Here is a 547-nt window from a genome sequence, read left to right on the forward strand (position 1 = left end):
CAAATGATTTTGAGTTTTGTTCCACATTGTTCTCCCTCTCTATCCAGGATCTCCTACATAGATCCCCTTCCAAGAGGATGACAGTGGTAGCCAGGCCCCAGCTAGTCCTTCTGGTTTCATAGTTGTATAGGCTGCAGATCGCATGGTGTACCAGTCGTGAGGACTAATTGTTTCTATGAATTTTGTTTTTCTTCCTTCTTCTTTGCTCTGGACAAGGAGAGACCCATCGTTGCATCTAGATGGCAGCTTGCTAGCTTTTAAGATCCCATTCGCTACTCGCCAAAGTAGAAGGTAGAACAATGTTTTATATAGTATGTTATGCCAGTTGAGCTTGATGTCCCCTGTGACTATGGACCCAAGCCCACAGGTTCAACTACTTGGTCCCTCTGGGCAGCTGGCTGTGACCAACCAGTGACCACAACCTTGCCCCTTGTCAGCTCTACTATACTCCTGGGAATTCTGATCATTCACATAAACTGATAGGACCATTGTCTGCCAACTCTATATATGTTCTTGGATACACTCCCATTTCATAGACACACCTAAT

Source organism: Orycteropus afer, unplaced genomic scaffold (assembly GCF_000298275.1).
Source record: "Orycteropus afer afer isolate SDZICR_OR568_19922 unplaced genomic scaffold, OryAfe1.0 scaffold00223, whole genome shotgun sequence".
Lineage (NCBI taxonomy): Eukaryota > Metazoa > Chordata > Mammalia > Tubulidentata > Orycteropodidae > Orycteropus > Orycteropus afer.